Raw genomic sequence first — 18,177 nt, 5'->3', positions numbered from 1 at the left:
GAGTGTTTGAACACAAACAAGTTCAGATTTGAGAGGCTCAGCACATCTAAAATTTGTGAGCTGCACTTGGTCTACTTGAGATCTCATGTGCTTCCTTAGACAAACACAACCCATAATTGTATTAGCTTCCCCTAACCAACATTAATTTGGAAAGAAACATTCAATCACATTTGACAAATCTTTACTGTTTGTTCAACGTGAATTCATTCCTGGGAATCAAGGCTTTTGTTCCAACTTACTACTTCGTTTAATTTTCCCATTATTCACGTAGTCTTAAGCACTTTGAATGTTCGTGCCATTGCGACGTCCACATGAAATCCCAAATGTTTAAGCAAACTAATTAGTTAGTTCATGAATATGCGTAGAATGCTTTAAGCGCATTTTAATCTATTATCGTGATTATGTACATGTTCGCGTGACATAATTATGTTCTTTCACTAATAAATTAAAGTACGCGTTCGCGCGACTTTGGCAAAACAATTTTAAATTAATAAAGCGTGACTAATTATGTACACGTTCGCGTGACATGATTTTAGCGCCCCAAATAAAGTGGATTTACACACATGTGATCCGTTTCGAAGATAAATCCATAATTCAATAATTAAAAGCGGTAAAAAAGTAAATGTACATAGGTTCTAAAATAAGTAATTAAATAAATAAATTAAGCCGGGTATGAATAAAGCGACCGTGCTAAAACCACGGAATCCGGGAATGCCTAACACCTTCTCCCGGGTTAATAGAATTCCTTACCCGGTCTTCTGGTTTTCGCAGACTTTAAATAGAGTCAAAATTTTCTCGATTTGGGATTTAAAATAAACCAGTGTCTTAGGACACCATAAATATTCCAAGTGGCGACTCTGTAAATAAATAAATAATCTCATTTCGATTAATGTCACTTAAATTGGAAAACTCTCTTATCCCCTATCCCCCATTCGAGAAAAAGGAGGTGTGACAATCTCTATTCCTATAACAATAATAATAATAATTATTATTATTGTATAAATGGTAATGTAAGTGACATGCCTTAGCCTCGTTATTATTTTGTCGAAGTTAGGCTCGGCACTTACAGAGTTCATGGGGTCGGTTGTACTCATACTATACTCTGCATTACTTGTGCAGTTACGGAGTTAGTCCCAGCAGCGTATTGTACACTTGAGGTATAGCTGCACAGTGTTTGCAACTCTGAAGTCCATTTTCACTTTATCTTAGTTGTGTGCTTTCTTTCAGACAACTTTATTTTTATTCAGACTCTTATTTGTATTATTCTAGAAGTTTGTGCACTTGTGACACCAGTTTTGGGTTGGTATTTTTATATCGTTATTACTTTGGTTTGTTCACTTTAATTCAGACTTCATTCCAGTTGTTTGGTTTCTTTATTATTAATTAAAATGAAATGTTAAAAATGGTTTAAATTATTGTAACGTTAGCTTGCCCAGCAAGTGAAATGTTAGGCGCCATCACCATCCCAAATGTGAGAATTTCGAGTCGTGACAAGTCGGTATCAGAGCACTAGGTTACCTAAGTCTCACGAGTCACAAACAAGCTTAGTAGAGTCTAAATGATCACTACGGAGACGTTTGTACTTATCTCTCAGAGGCTATGGAGTTTAGGAATAATTTCACTTCTATTCTTATATGTCGTGCGATTTTATTCTATCATTGATGATTGAACTCTTCTATTCTTATTCTCCCGCAAATAGCGAGAACACGCACTACACCTACAGTTGGACAGGAGCTGGAGGCCCCAGTGACAGCTGCAACTAGCGGCATATGCCGAGGCCGAGGTCGCGCCAGAAGCAAATCCCAGGAGTAATTATGGTAGAGGTCATCCTCCCAGGCCATTTTATTCAGCATTTCAGACATCTCACGGTGCTTCAGGGATTCATGGTCCTTAGATGCTCTGGGCAACCAACATTTAGTGCATATTAAGCTCATATCAGTGTACTACCACTACAGCAGTTATCCGGCCCGTTCGGGTCAGCTTCAACTTTAGCAGCCACTGCATCAAGATATGTGCTATGAGTATGGGAACCTTGGTCATATCAGTAGGCATTTCCCTAGGTTGTCGAGCAGTAGATCTTAGCAGGATTCTCGTGCCATCATACCAACACCGATTGCTCCACCGCCCGCCCGCCAGCTAGGGATAAATGTCAGGTAGTTAGAGGTGGAGGTCAGACTGTTAGAGGTGGAGGTCAGCCATCTAGGGCCTATCCCAGAGATGTAGTTTAGAGTGGTGGGTCTTAGCCATAATTTTATGCTTTTCCAACTAGTCCTGAGGCCGAGTCATCTGATGCCGTGATCACAAGTATTGTTCCAATTTTCCATAGAGATGCTTAAGTTCTATTTGATCCAGGATCTACTTATTCCTATGTGTCCTCCTTCTTTGCTTCATATTTGGTTATGCCTCATGATCCTCTGAGTGCTTTTGTGCACGTGTCCACGCCGGTGAGAGATTCTATGGTTGTAAGTCATGTCTGTCATTCGTGTGTGGTTACTATGGGAAGTCTTGAAACTAGCGCAGATCTTCTACTTCTCGATATGGTAGATTTTGATGTTATCTTGGGGAAGGATTGGTTGTCACCTTATCACGTTATATTGGATTGTCATGCCAAGAAGGTAACCTTAGTCATGTCGGGGTTCCCTCGAATAGAGTGGAAAGGGACTTCTGGCAATTCCACCAGCAAGGTTATCTCTTATGTGAAAGCTCGGCGTATGGTCTAGAAGGGCTGTCTAGCTTATTTGGCTTATATTCGCAATCCCAGTGTGGATTTTCCTTCTATATATTCGGTCCCAGTTGTCCGTGAGTTTCCAGATGTATTTCCTACAGATTTGCCGGGGATGCCACCCGAAACAGACATTAACTTTTGTATTGATTTGACTCTGGGTACCCAGCCCATTTCTATTCCACCATAACGTATGGCCTCGCCGGAGCTAAAGAAATTGAAGGAGCAGTTACAAGACTTGCTTGACTAGGGATTCATTAGGCCTAGCGTCTCACCTTGGGTGCATTAGTGTTATTTGTAAATAAAAATGATGGTTCAATGCGGACGTGTATAGATTATCGACAGCTGAACAAGGCTACTATCAAGAACAAGTATCCGTTAATAAGTGTGGATGTTCCTTATATATATTCGGTCCCAGTTGTCCTTGAGTTTCCAGATGTATTTCCTACAGATTTGCCGTGGATGCCACCCGAAAGATACATTGACTTCTGTATTGATTTGACTTCGGGCACCCAGCCCATTTCTATTCCACTATACCGTATGGCCCCGCCGGAGCTAAAGGAATTGAAGGAGCAGTTACATGGCTTGCTTGACCAGGGATTCATTAGACCTAGTGTCTCACCCTGGGGTGCATCAGTGTTATTTGTAAAGAAGAAAGATGGTTCAATGCGGATGTGTATAGATTATCGGCAGTTGAACAAGGCTACTATCAAGAACAAGTATCCGTTACCAAGAATTGATGACTTATTCGACCAGCTTCAGGATGCCAAGGTTTTTTCGAAGATTGATTTGAGGTCTGGTTGCGATCAGTTGAAGATTAGGGTATCCGATGTCCCTAAGCCACCTTTTAGACTCTGTATGGGCATTACGAATTCCTAGTGATGTCCTTTGGGCTGGCAAATGCCACAACAACATTTATGGATTTTATGAACCAAGTGTTCAATCCCTATTTGGATTCTTTTGTGGTTGTATTCATTGATGATATTTTAATTTACTCCAGTAGTTAAGAGGAGCATGAGCAGCATCTTCAGATTATGCTTCAGACTTTGAAGAATAATCAGTTATATGCCAAATTTTCAAAATAAGAATTTTGGTTAGACTCAGTTGCTGTTTTGGGGCATGTTGTATCGGCAGAAGGCATAAAAGTGGATCCTAAGAAGGTTCAGGCAGTTTAGAATTGGCCTAGACCTACTTCAGCTATAGAGATCCGGAGTTTCCTAGGTTTGGCAGGTTATTACCGCCGGTTCGTGGAAGGGTTTTCATCTATAGCAGCCCCATAACCAAATTGACCCTGAAGGGTGCCCTATTCAGATGGTCATAGGAGTGTGAGTTGAGCTTTCAGAAGCTCAAGACTGCTTTGACTACAACGCCAGTGTTGGTATTGCCCACATGTTCAGGATCTTATACGGTGTATTGTGATGCATCTCGCGTTGGGCTCGGTGTAGTATTAATGCAAGATGGCAGGGTGATTTCTTATGCGTCACAGTAGTTAAAAGTTCATGAGAAGAATTCCCTTGTTCATGACTTAAAATTGGCAGCCATTGTTCATGCGCTGAAGATTTGGAGGCATTACCTTTACGGTGTCTCGTGTGAGGTATTCACTGATCATCGTGATCTAAAGTATTTGTTCAAATAAAAAGATCTTAATTTGACGCAGATGAGATGGTTGGAGCTGTTGAAAGACTATGATATCACCATTTTGTATCACCTTGGGAAGGCAAATGTGGTGGCTGATGCTTTGAGTAGAAAGGCTGTGAGTATGGGCAGCCTTACATATATTCCGGTTAGTGAGAGTCCATTAGCTGCAGATGTTCAGACTTTGGCCAATCAGTTCGTGAGGTTAGATGTTTCAGAACCCAGTCGGGTCCTAGCTTGCACAGTCGCTCGGTCTTCTTTGTATAAGTGTATCAGAGAGAGACAATATGATGATTCTCATTTGCTTGTCCTTAAGGACACTGTGCAGCACGGTAGTGCCAAGCAAGTTGCTATGGGGGAGGATGGAGTTCTATGGATGCAAGGTCGTATTTGTGTGCCTAATGTGGATGGGCTTCGAGAATTAATTCTTGAGGTGGCCCACAGTTCCCGGTATTCTATTCATCCGGGTGTTGCCAAAATGTATCAAGATTTGCGGAAACATTATTGGTGGAGGAGAATGAAGAAGGATATAGTTGGATATGTAGCTCGGTGTCTAAATTGTCAGTAAGTTAAGTACGAGCATCAGAGACCTGGTGGTTTGCTTCAGAAGTTAGAAACTCCTGAGTAGAAGTGGGATCATATCACTATGGATTTTGTTGTTGGGCTCCCACAGACCAGGTCAACACATTTCATTCCAGTAGCAGTTACCTATTCTTCAGAGCGGTTAGCGGAGATTTACATCTGCGAGATTGTCCGCCTTCACGGTGTGCCCATGTCTATCATTTCTGATCGAGGTATGCGGTTCACCTCACACTTCTGGAGGGTTGTACAACGTGAGTTAGGCACGTGGGTTGAGTTGAATACAACATTTCATCCTCAGACGGACGGACAATTCGAGCGCACTATTCAAATATTGGAGGATATGCTTCGCGCATTCAGATTGCGAAGTTTGCCTATAATAACAGCTACCCGTCGCCAGTTGGTTGGTTTGAACCGGGAGAGGCTCGGTTGTTGGGTACCAATTTGGTACAGGATGCCTTGGATAAGGTCGATACTATTCAGGATTGACTTCACACAGCTCAGTCTAAGCAAAAGAGTTATGTCGACCGTAAAGTTCATGATGTTGCATTCATGGTTGGAGAAAGAATATTGCTCCGGGTTTCACCTATGAATGGTGTAATGAGGTTCGGAAAGAAGGAAAAGTTTAGCCCTAGGTAAATCGGACCCTTTGAAATTTTTGAAACGGTGGATGAATTATCCTACAGGCTTGCTGTTGCGACCAAACACACTCACACAAGTATACGCGGTCGTCAAGTAATAGAGTAGTGAATAAAGTATCGTTCCCATGAAGACTTATGATTAACTTTTGACTAATTCAAACTCAAATAGCTTATCGATTCAAGCGATTTCTTATAAAATAGATAATTGTCTAATTTACTACCTAAAGACTATCAAGTAAAGACTTACTAGAAATCAACACAACACTTAAATAGTTTTAAATAAAAATCAATGGGAGATAATATTCCAGGATCACGGGTTATCTAACAATCATGTTGCATTCTTAGCTTAAAATAACTAATTGATTTATCTGGATTGTTGGTTGACAGGGTTGATATTACTCATAAGAATCTGTCGAACCCTTACTCGCCTATTCAAGCTAACTTAATACCTATATGTCTATGGAATTAAGATTAACAAGCACGCATTTACCTGTATTGCAACCGAGCAAGACAATTAGGTATATGTCTATCCCAATTGCGAATCCGTTCCCCGATGCCCGGGTTTAAGAACTTGCTCTATTTCATTCTATATGCAATCTAGAGTTCCCACTTTCGATTTCAACTCTAGATTCATAGATAGTATTTTACAATTAAATAAACAACCCAATATGATAAAATCAACTTCGTCAAATTAAACTTCAAACATCAACATTCATGTATACCCATGACCCTAGAACAATAGGGTTCTTAGCCACTCATGTTCATGCAATCATCAAATAACTCACAAGAGTGCATAATAATCAATAAAAGAAGGAAAAATAAGAACTCAAGATGAATTCCGTGGTTCCCCAGCTTTGTCGTGGCTTTTCTCCTCTCTTCCCAATATGTTAGATGCCCTAAAAGAGGCGTTTTTGGCTTATATATTGTGTACAAAAGTCGTGGGCCAAAGTTCTCCTATTCTTAATCCGACTTGGCTACAGGGATTGATGCTGGGGTGGATGTGTCGCATCCACCTCGTCTTCCACTTCTCAGCTTCGCATGCTAGGGTGGATGCGTCGCATCCACCCTTTGTTCCTCCTTCTCAGCTTTGCCCAGGTGCGGATGCTATGGCGGATGCTATGGGCCGACTTTACTGCTAAGGGTGCACGAAATTTGATTTTTTTCTCTAGATTGGATGCGACGCATCCAATCCCTCTTCCTCTACATAGAGCACCTTTTCTTCATATTTTTGCACTCCAAACACCCTAATTCATCACACACAACTCAATTAGTCATAAAACCAATAATTAAACCATGTTGGGCATTTTAAGGATCAAATAGCATCAAAAAGCGATTAAAACATGGGTAAAGTAACATCAACACATATCGAAATATGTCCAACATTACTTGTACTACCACCTAGTTTATCAGTAGTTCATCCGGTGTTCCATGTGTCTGCTCCGGAAATATCATGGTGATCCGTCCCATGTGTTAGATTTCAACTCAGTCCAACTGGACAAAGATTTGACTTATGAGGAAGAGCCGGTGACTATTCTACCCCGACAGGTCCAACAGTTGAGGTTTAAGAGTTATCCATCATTTCGAGTACAATAGAGAGGTCAACAAGTTGAAGCATCTACCCGGGAGTCCGAGTCCGACATGCGGAGTAGATATCCATACCTTTTCACCAGCTCAAATACTTTTCTAATTCCATTCGAGGACGAACGTTTGTTTTAGATGTGGAGAATGTGATGACCCGATAGGTAATTTTTAAATTTAACATTCAATTCTGTGCTCTAAGACCTCGAATAGAACCATTCAACATTCCTCGACTTGCGTGCGCAATCCTTATATTTTTCTGGAAAACGTTTGTGTAAAAAATTGATTAAAATGTGAAATAGTGCTTTAAAACTCATTTAAGTTGACTTCGGTCAACGTTTTAAGCAAACGGACACGGATCAGTGTTTTTTTACGGTACCGGTGGGTCCGTATCGTAATTTGGGACTTGGGCGTATGCGCGGAATCAAATTCGAAAGTCTCTAGCTCGAATTATCGCCATTTCACGAAAACTAGAAACTTAAAGGTTAAAAGAATTCCAAAGTTTGACCGTAGATTTGACTTTGTCGATATCGGACTCAGGTTGAGATTCCGAGAGTTGGAATAGCTATGTTATGTCATTTGGAACTTACCTGCTAATTAGAGGTTATTACAGATTGATTGACATGTTTCAATGCTAGTTATAGAATTGAAAATTTTATAAACTCATAAGTCCGAATCGAGATGCGATTCGTAGTATCGACGTTGTTTGATGTGATTTGAGACCTCGAGTAGGTCCGCGTTATGTTACAGGACTGGTTGGTATATTTGAACGTGGTTCCGAGTGGCTCAGGTGAGTTTTGGGGTGGTTTCGGACCATTTCTAAGCCATCACGATATGCAGTGCGATCGCGTGGAACTGGAGGCTATCACGATGAGTAAATTGGTAAAAATTGCCCAGTGAATCGCGATCGCGTAGAGAAAAATCTTGTTATCACTAACCCGCATTTGAAAGCTTATATCTTGCAATCTATAAAGAATTTGGAGATGATCCAAAATTAAAAGTTGTAACCCGATGTCTAGTTTTCAGTAAATCAAACCATTTGTCACTTGGAGTTTTGTACAAACTGTTATGACCAATACATTATATGATGTTTGAGAAGAATTTGGGAAGAGTTATAGAAGTTTGTGCTTTGCGATCGCGAGGAAATGGCCGCGATCGCATATAGTAGAAATGATCTGGATATTGTTTTGCTTGGCGATCGCGAAGAATTTTCCATGATCTCGAAGGATAAATACCTAGGCAGTAGAACTTACGTTCTGAAAATGGGTTTTTGACGATTTGGAGCACGGGGAGACGCTATTTTCGGGAGATTTTCAAGAAAAACATCGGGGTAAAAGTTTCTAACTCAATTTTGGTTAAATTATACGAATCTATTGTTGTTTTTATCAACAAATTAGTGTTTTGGGTTGAAAATAATAGAAATTTCAGAGATTTTATTTGAGGATTTGAAGGCCGAGTTGTGATTGAATTTGAATAATTTTGGTATGGTTGAACTTGTAACGGTATAGGTGTTCAGATTCCGTAAATATTCTTTGGGTTCCGAAAAGTGAGTCTCATGTTGACTTTTGGTTGACTTTTTTTAAAAATGACTTAAATTTAGTCTCTTTCGAATTTTGAATAATTTCTAAAGCTCAAATTGAATTGTTGGTAAATAAATTGCTAGGTTTGATTGGCTTGGAGACTAATTCGAAAAGAAAATATGTAGTCGTGGTTAACCTTGACTTGATAGAATAAAACCCTCGAACTATGTGTTATGTGAATTACATTTGTAACAACATATAGACAAGGTGACGAGTGTCTATACGTCGTTAAATTGCTTGTTTCCATGTTTTTACGTATTTCACTAATTGCCTCATTTCATGAATTGATTGTTATATTAAATGTTTCTCTTATTTTCATTGCCTACTATTATGCTTGATTTCATGCCTTAATTGCTACCTGCTTATTTGATTTTTGTGTCATAATTGCTACTTGATAATTAGCATTTCATATATTAAATTGCCCATCTTCTCCTTGATTCTACACTTATTTGTTACTTGCCCCTATTTGTTTCCTACATAATTTATAATTGTTGTATACATTGTTGCTTAATAGTTTCATATTAATTATGACATTTATTGAAGTTGTCTTACGTATAAGTGTTGTTAATTTACATTGTGGGATCGGGTTGCATGCCGCAATAGAATTAATTGAAAGTTTACATTGTGTGATCAGATTGCACGCCACAACATAATTTATTTAAAGTTTATATTGAAGAATCGGGTTGCACGCCGCAACAGAATGATAAAAGAAATAATTGATTGTTGATATTCCCTCTTCTCCTTATCAATATTATTATTATTATTATTATTATTATTATTATTATTATTATTATTATTATTATTATTATTATTATTATTATTGTGTATAGGTTTCGTCACTAATTCGTCGAGGTTAGACTTGGCACTTCAAGAGTATATGGGGTCGGTTGTACTCATACTATATTTGTACTTTTTGTGCAGATACCGGAGTTGGTCCTAGCGGCGTACTGTAGACTTGCTCGGATTCTGTTACCAGAGGAGACTTGAGGTATAGCTGCACAACGTTTGTAGCTCTGAAGTCCCCTTCACCTTTATCTTAGTTGTGCGCTTTCTTTCAGACAACTTTTTTTTATTCAAACCCTTATTTGTATTATTCTAGAAGCTTGTGCACTTGTGACACCAGTTCTGATATGCTATTTCGACATCGCTATTACTTTGGTTTGTTCACTTTAATTCGGACTTCATTCCAGTTGTTTGGTTTCTTTATTATTAATTAAATGAATTGTTAAAAATAATTAAAATTATTCTAGCGTTGGTTTGTCTAACAAGTGAAATGTTAGGCGCTATTACGGTTCCGATGGTGGGAACGTCGGGTTGTGACATGCATGTTCGAATTTGAAGCACTTGTTATTGGATCACTTATTGAAGTTAGCCCTGTAATCACAACTTCCAACTAATTATGGTATAGATTTGAAATTTTTGGCACATAATTCCCCCTCAGTTTAATCCATTTCAACTTCTACTAATCAAATAATTTGGGTTTAAAATATATATTGGAAAGAAAAATACATGCATTACAGAGCATTCGGTCAATTGCTGATATAAGAAAATTATGAAAACTAAGATGTTGATAGTTGCAATAAACAAACGATCAATGTAGAATTTAACTTCAATACCGGAATTTTTAACTTCTCTAGAAGCAAATAATTTCATCTTATGTAGTGCCTTTGATGGGCTCGCTGCTTCTTTCGCCTTCTCATAGTGATTTTGTGTTCTAGTTTTTCAGCAATCCAAGAAAGCCAGTTGGGAGTTCGAGCTGAAAGCATGAAATATGCTATGGATAATCCAATGATTAGTCCACTTCCATATCCCATAAGAGCAGCTTTCCAAAAATCATTGAGAAATTCAGAAGTCCTTTCTTGATCATCTAGCACAGATACTGTATTATTTGTCTATGATATCCTATCTTTTTCACAACCTTTTGAAATCGAAAATCCATGTAATCCATCATTACCTTCATATGAATTCTTCTGAAATGTTGCAAATTGATGTCCTTGAGGGAGGCACCCTTCGAGATAATTATAGGAAAGATTTAAGATTTCAAAATATATGATCTGAGAAGCAAGTTGTTCTGGTATATTTCCTACTAGTTGGTTAATTGAAAGGTCCAATGATTCAACCGAAGATAAATCTCCGAGTGAGGGTGGTATGTGACCTTGCAACCGATTATGAGATAAATTCAAAACCCGAAGTGCAATAAGATCTCCCATAATACTTGGAATATGTCCTTCAAATTTGTTACTTGAAAGATCAATAGCGGTGTAAACTGTCAAAATGCTAACAAGTTCAAGCTCCAATCCCTTGGTTAAAACTGTTATGGAATCTTGGTAATATTCGTCTCCAAATTATCCGTGAAGGCATTGTAAGAGAGATCTAAGATTCGAAGCTTAGGAAACAAATTCTCAATTCTTGATGTTCTGATGGGTCCGTGCAATTTATTCGATCTCAAGCTTAAAACTTGCAGCTTTGGAAGAGTTCCCAACCACATCGGAGATGTGTCGTTGAGGTGATTATCTCCTAAATCAAGAAGTTGCAACTTTTTTGCAATTGGCCAAAGATAGAGGGATTTCTCCCTCTAGTTCATTGCCACGCAAGTTTGAAGCTTTTGAGTACACTTCTAGTGCTAAAAGTTGTTGGAAGAGTGCTAGAAAGATTGTTGTGGTGCATATCCAAAACCTCAAGATAATCACTCATGTTGTCAAAACATTGCGGAATTTCTCCCTTCAGATTGTTTCTACCCAAATCTAGAATTTGTAGTGATGTTAAATTGCAAATAGACGAAGGAATCTCTCCATTAAGATTATTTTGTGACAGCATCAAAACATAAAGGCCACTGATATTACTTAAGCATTGCAGAATTTTTCCCTTCAGGTTGTTTCTCTTCAAATGCAAAATATTCAATAATGTCAAATTGCAAATAGATGATGGAATTTCCTCAGTGAGATTATTTTTAAGGAGAAATAGAAATTGCAAGTTTCTCAAATTCCCCAATGAAGCAGGAATAGAACCATCGAGAGCATTATTACTCAAAACAAGTTCAGTAAGAGACCTTAGGTGACCTATTTCTCCTGGAATGGAACCATTTAAATGGTTTTTCCATATATAGAGGATCTGAAGCTTGGCTAGTGAGCCGATTTGTGATGGGATTGCTTGATATATGATTGGACGACAAGTCAAGATAGACAAGATTTGTAAGTTTACCAATTTGAGGTGGAATGGTGCCAGAGATATTGTTCGTGTAAAGAACTACATATTCAAGAAAAGGAAGAGATGAAAATGGAAAATCATAGAGTGTATCAATAATACGAGCATTTGTGATATTCAACCTGTTACCCTGCCATTAAAGCATACAACTCCATACCAGTCCTTACATGCATTAGAACTTAGTTTCCATGAAGCCAATAAGGAATTGTTCTGATTTTGGAAAGTTGCTTTCCATTTTAGGAGTGCAGTTGCTTCCTCAGGGGAAGCAAAAGTAACTGTGAAGAGGTAGAAAAGAGCGAAAAAATTAAGTAAAGAAAATAATTTGGGAACCATCATTTTGAGTTGGATTATTTTGGTTTTTGATCGATGAAATTGGTGCAGGGTGTAGTTTTATATTATAGTAAATCATGAGTACAAGACTTGCGTGTAAAATAGGGCGTAGAATCAGAAAGACTTCCAAGTCAATGAGTCTTTGTCTCACTCTCCGGAGGAAAGTAATTAGGTCATGGAATTATTAAATTGTGTTTGGCGATTACCTTTCAATTGGTCAAAGCTTAAATAAAGTTGTGAATATATATCTCACTTTTAATTCGGTATGTTTATTTTATTTTATTTTGAAGTTAACCAAAACGCGAAACCATAGTCGCTATATAATACCACTCGGGTCCATAATAAATAATTTTTTTGCCTTTGGCATACCCATTAAAAAAATATTAACTCCTAAAAAATAAATAAATTTTTTGACTAAATTACTCTTAATTAAAATTTGCATATTGTTAACTTGACACATGAGGATATGTAAATAAGAACAAATTTAAAAAACTAAAGTTAATTCTTGATTGTGTAAAAAAAACACTTATTTTGAACAAAAATATTAAGGCTAAAAGGCCACTTATTATTATTCTGATTGCATTTAACTATGAAATTGTCATAATCTAAAACTGGAAAAGAAAAGGAGAGAGAGAGAGACAGAGCTGCAGAAAAAAAGAAATTTGGTTCAATGAAAATTAAATTTAGTAGGAAAAGAAAAAGGGCAGAGAAGCATTTAATTCAAACAAGGAATAAGCTCGAGTAAATTTCTCGAGTGAATTATCTCTAATATACATTGTAATCGATTGAGATGAATCGATTGTGAACTCAACTTATTTAGAACTAGTTAAGTTGTCCGCACTTCGCGCGGTCAGAAAAAAAAAAAAAAAAAAAAGAGTAAACATACCATATGATCTTGTTATAAACTTAATGGAGAGAAGTATAATTTTTACGCATTAATATATACAATATAAATATTCTCTCGTTAGCTCCAACACTCATAATATCACCAATTTTAAAATTTATTCACGCACTTCACTAACTCCAAAATAGAAGAAGTTCAAAGTTAAAAACTATTTAACAAAAGAGACTTTTAAAAAGGAATTAAAATTATTTACTTAAAACCATTAAAATAGAGTTTATCATCGTCTAACTTACAACTCATTAAGAAAAGCTAAAAACATGTGGAAAGACTTAAGACATGTCGAGAATGGACCGACGAAAGTTAACCTCAATTTCTTCAATATGAGAAGTTATATGCTTCAAAAGGCATGACAATATTAATACATCCGCTGTTAAACTCGATTGTTACTTTCAAACTCTATTGCCCCACCTTCACATTTTTAACGGTAATATATTAATTCTCATAAGTACACACCTTTTTTTTTTTATTGTTGTCTTAATTCTTTGTCATTTTTACTAAATGTAAATTGTTAAATGAACTTGGAGCATATAGTTCAACAAATATAAAAGTTGCCTTGAGAGATGGGTTAAATCCTTTGCAGAATACACAGTTGTTCGAAATGAAACAAACTCATATATAATGACAAATACGATATTGGTTCAGAGAAAAAAAGTGGACAAAAAATACTATTCCATATCTCAAATTAAAAAAAAAATCAAAATATATAAATCTTTCTGCACCTCACTAATTACTTAATATAGCAGGTATTTTTTCCATAAAAGGATTGTATTCTCATCATTACAAAATGCAATTTACACCAAAGTGCTAATAAATCTTAAAGAATCCATGTTTATCAATTACTATATCTTTTCATCACCTTCTTCCATATAAATCCAACCAACCAAAGAAAAAGATAAAAGAAAATCCACCTTCTCCGATATACATGAAGTACCGATCGAATTTTATTATATTCACATGTAACCCACGAACATATATATACCCAAAAATTTGTGCGGGAGAATCGCACGCTACTGCATTTCCAAAGTCCCCTCTATAACCATTTGAGACCAATATGTCCCTTTATGCTTATGAAGGTTGCCCTCATTTGTATAACTCAAAAGGAATTTGAAGAGACGTGTTATTTAAGTCCAAAGAGCAAATAGATGGAGGTTTTTTTTATAATGCGATATTGACTGAAAGAGATGTAATAAATATGACTGAAAATCAGCAAATTTACATTGCGAAGAGTATGAGGCATAGTTAAGATAACTATTAAATGTGACTTTAAAGAGATGTCTTTTGGGCAGATAATTAAGACGTGTATTTATGAGGTGTCTTTTGGCTTCTTTAATATGTACTCTATATAGTACCAAAATTGAAGAAATAGGGGGGAAATCCAAAAAAAATGAGATAAAAGATAAAAGCCCTTTCTTGGCTTCAAAGAGTGCCAAGTCACCTCTCTCATGACCCTCCTCTATTTATATATATATATATATATAGATAGATAGATTGAGACGCAATTGTTATTGTTAAGTAGTTTGCCCAATATCTTTGCTTTAAGTCATAAGTCTCAATTAGAGGGTCGTTATGAAAGGGAGTATTATTTAAAAATAAATAAAAATATTTTATTGGAACAATTAGTTTTACTTATGAGATATTGAACTTTTGTGTGACCTGAATAGACATGATATTAAAGCTTTTGTTTGGCCATAAATTTTGGCTACTTTCTCTCAAAAGAAAAATTTGAAAGCATTATTTGTTTGTGGAATATGATCAGTTTTTTAAAAAAACTTCAAATTCCCAAAAACTGGTTTAGGACAGTTTTTGGGTAATTTATTTTTTTCACTCACAAAACTTCATGTTTTTTTCAAATAAAATGTATGCCAAACACAACTTCAACTTCCAAAAATTATTTTTCAACACAACTTCAAAAACTCTTTTTTCAAGTTTCAACCAAATTTATGTCAAAACGCTGGCTTAGAATTATTTCTAACAACTAGAACTACATCTTCATCATTGAACATACATGGATTTTTCAAATCTCTAAATTTTAAACTAAGAACTTCTCTCCTAACTTTTATTCTCATCAATCATAATAAATTCATTAGTTATTTCTTGACCTAAAAAGGAAAAATGACACTGTATATATATATGTGTGTGTATGTGTGTACAAAAATTATACAAACTTTATACACTTTTTTGACTATCAGATATAAATAGTTTGTGGTGCGGTGATAATAACCCAACTAAAAAGGCTATGTCGAATTAATCGTCTTAGTATTCTAGACAATTAAGATCACTTTTCGTTTTTGAAAATTCATTAGCTCAATGAGTTTCACCATTCCCCGGCCTAGAATTTTGAAAATGTGGTCAAAATCACTTTTTGATTTTTGAAAATCTCCAAAAGATTATAAGTTTCATGGCCACACATTTTTGAAAAAGAAAATCGGAAAAACAAGAAAAAAAAAATCTATGGACAAACGGTTCCTTAGAATCCATAGTAAACTCTGCATGAACAGCTAATTAAGTGATGAGTGAAAAAAAAGTCAAAAGTCAAAAATTAAAATTCTTAATTTATGACTTATGTTTAAAAATCACTTAAAATAAATTTATGCAAACGAATTCAAAGTTCATCGATTTTCTTAAACTTTTACGAGGCTTGAAGAGAGATGATATTTAGAATTATTTAACAACGTGTACTTTGTACGGCTTCATCAATAAATAGAGACATTGCTTTTTCAAACCTCTTCTAACTTTGAATAACTTATATAGCATAATAAATTTCTTTCTTCTACTGTTTTGGACTATTAAAAAACCTTTTTTTGTGATTCTCACCGTGGGAGAAAGAAAACAAAAATTTTATGGATGATAGGGCAAATATTGATCTCAATTTATTTTATTGAAACACAAATTATTCACAGATTATTAAGTCTACTGAGATTTATCGGTGCCACGAGAATTGAGTGTGATTTAACGGTCAATAAGTTGCGAATTATCAATGAAATGGATGAAAAAGTTACTCTAATTTTCAGTCTGCCTAAAATATAGTAGTTGAGTTATTAGATATTTACCGATAAAAGATATTCAATAAAATAATCGATTTCCCCACGAGCTATCCATAACACCACTGCTATTAAAAAGGGTAAAAGGCAATCAAAGCGGAGAAATTAAGGAAAGACTGATGCTTTCACATCAATCAATTCCAAGTTTAGAAGATTGTTTTTGTTCTCAAGTTAATGCACAAGTCTTGCAGGTAAACGTCAGTTGGGTCTATTTTCCAAGTCCTTGCATAGTCTATAGCCTATAGAAATATTAGGTGAACGTATTCTTTACTCTATTACCAAGGAACCCATTCAAGTCTTTTTCTACTGTTTTGAACTAATAAAAAAGGACCCTCTTTTTTTTGGGTGTTGCTCCCAAAAGAAAAAAGGATAATAAAAAGAAGGAAAAATGTCCAAATATGTCCTTATGCTCGGGAAAACTGAACACATTTGCCATTCGTTAATATTTTAGCTCAAATATGTTCTTACCGTCACATAATTGGTCCATATATGCCCTTAGAGTTACACAGTAAGCTCATATATGCCCTTTTCGAAACGGAATCCACCCAAACTAATTAGCTCTTTCACTAATTGTATTAAAGTGTATTACAAACACTATTTTCTTTTTATTAGTACTTTTTTTCTTTACCTTTCTCTTTTCTTTCATTTTTTTTTCTTTTCTTCTCTTTTTTTATTTCCTTTTTCTTTCTCCCTTATCTGATTTCCTTCATTACTGATGTCTTCTCCATTTTCATCACCAATTTCACTTGACAAAACTCATAAATTTCAATTACTAAGAAAATTCTCCCATAAGAATATTTTTATAGATCATATATTTTTTAATTTTTTAATTTTTACTGAACATATATTTAGTTCTAAAAAAATTAATAAAGTAAGATTGAAATAATATTTATGTAACAAAAAATATGAAAATCCAACAAAATCGAACAATCCAAACCGATATAATTGGTTTGGTTTGATTTTGATAAAAAAAATTGAACTAACTCGTTCCATGTACACCCCTAATTTACATAGTTAATAAAAAAAAATAGAAAATGTCCAGCTGAAAAAAGACTAACAACTCAAATTTATAACACTACAACTTGAACTCTAGGCTTTTAATCATTAATTATCTTTCTGGAAACAATTTAAATTTTTTGGTCTTTTAAGTATTGTTAAAGGTTGAGAAGTTTTTATTATTTTAAAGTTTAAACCATAATTTTTGAAATAATTTAATTTTATTTATTTAGAGGGCCAGTGAAATTGAAACTTGATTACCTTATGGGAGAATTTTCTTAGTAATTGGAATTTATGAGTTTTGTCAAGTAAAATTGGTGATGAAAATGGAGAAGATATCAGTAATGGAGGAAATCGAATAAGGGAGAAAGAAAAAGGAAAAAGAAAAAAGATGAAAGAAAAGAGAAAGGTAAAGAAAAAAAGTACTAATAAAAAGGAAATAGTGTTTGTAATACACTTTAATACAATTAAAGAAAGAGCTAATTAGTTTGGGTAAATTTCGTTTCAAAAAAGGCATATATGGGCCAACTATGTAACTCTACGGGCATATATGGACCAACTATGTGACTGTAAGGGCATATTTGAGCTAAAGTATTAACGAAGGGCAAATGTGCTCAATTTTGAATAGTATAAGGGCATATTTGGACCTTTGCCCTAAAAAGAATGCTTATTTACACTAGATGATAGTGTAAGTGATGAGATTGAAGCACAAATTATTCATAGATTATGTATGGGGTAAAATTGATGAACGACAGGTTGATGCTCGATAGTTGACATGTCGAAATAAAGACAAGTAAGATATGAGTCAGCAAATAGCTGGCACCGATTACGAACATGTGACTCGTACTGAATAATTTCCGAAGGCGTTTAAACCGAGGGAAAAGATTCGAAAGGAAGATATCGTTTGGAAAAGACAGCATTCAATGAGCATCCATTATAAAGAATATGCGCATTAATGCACAAACGT

At 35.6% G+C, this 18,177-nt stretch overlaps 1 pseudogene; it reads right to left on the bottom strand.

Annotated features, from left to right (window-relative positions):
- Window positions 1-10,154: 10,154 nt before the first annotated feature.
- Window positions 10,155-12,316, bottom strand: LOC107775820 (uncharacterized; annotated as a pseudogene).
- Window positions 12,317-18,177: the final 5,861 nt, after the last annotated feature.

Source organism: Nicotiana tabacum, chromosome 15, assembly GCF_000715075.1.
Source record: "Nicotiana tabacum cultivar K326 chromosome 15, ASM71507v2, whole genome shotgun sequence".
In the NCBI taxonomy this organism is placed as follows: domain Eukaryota; kingdom Viridiplantae; phylum Streptophyta; class Magnoliopsida; order Solanales; family Solanaceae; genus Nicotiana; species Nicotiana tabacum.
The sequence above is the reverse complement of the archived record's forward strand: the minus strand, read 5'-3'. Positions and strand labels throughout refer to the sequence as shown.